This window comes from Chrysochloris asiatica, unplaced genomic scaffold (genome assembly GCF_000296735.1).
Source record: "Chrysochloris asiatica unplaced genomic scaffold, ChrAsi1.0 scaffold00248, whole genome shotgun sequence".
Classification (NCBI taxonomy): Eukaryota; Metazoa; Chordata; class Mammalia; order Afrosoricida; family Chrysochloridae; genus Chrysochloris; species Chrysochloris asiatica.
In genome coordinates, this window is record NW_006408766.1 from 2,477,118 (window position 1) to 2,478,099 (window position 982).

Consider the following 982-nt stretch of genomic DNA (forward strand, 5'->3'; position numbering starts at 1 on the left):
ACAGTGAATAAGGAGGACCATAGAAGAATTGATGCATTTTAGTTATAGTGTTGAAGGAGAATATTCAAGGTACCATGAACTGACAAAAGAACAAATAGATCTGTGTTGGATGAAGTACAGCCAGAGTTCTCTTTGGAAACCAGGATTACTTTGGACATTGTTAGGAGGTACCAGTCACTGGAGAAGGTTGTCATGCTTGGTATGGTGGAAGGTCAGAGAAACACAGGAATACCTCTAGCAAGATGGATTAGCAACTAGGCAACATCAATGGGCTCAAGTGTAGCAATGATTGAGAGGTTTGCCCAGGACTGGGCAGTGTTTCATTCAGTTGTGCACAGAGTTGCTATGAGTAGGTACTGATTCAATGACACCTAACAATAATAATATTGTCATAAACCAAAAGATAGATACATTTTCATAGAAGATAAACAAAAAACATCGCCATCATGTGTATACCAAGTTGGGACAACCTCATGTGTTATATAATAGAACTACTTCATAGGATTCCCTAGGCTATAATACTCTCAAAAGCAGGTCTCCACTGTTTAGGTTCAGAATACCATTTATTTATGATAGTAATTTAGTCCTTTTTTTTCCACCATGAAAGAAGATTAGAAGAAATTTTAATCCCCATACAGCATGCTACTTTTGTTATACTTTGCCACATTGGTTCCGACCCATATGACTGTATGTAAAATAGAATGAAACATTGCTTGTTCCTTTGCCATCCTCACAATTGCTACTATGTTTGAGCCCATTGCTGTCAACACTCTCAATCTGATATCTTTGTTCTTGAACAATGTAAAGAGGTCTTGGGCAGCATAACTGACTAATGCAATAGTTCTTTTGACTTCTTGACTGCTGTTTACATGATTTCTGATGGTTGATTCAAACAAAATTCATTATTTCACAACTTCAGTCTTTTTTCCATTTATCATGATGTTATTTATTGATACTGTCATGAGAATTTTTTTTTTTTTTT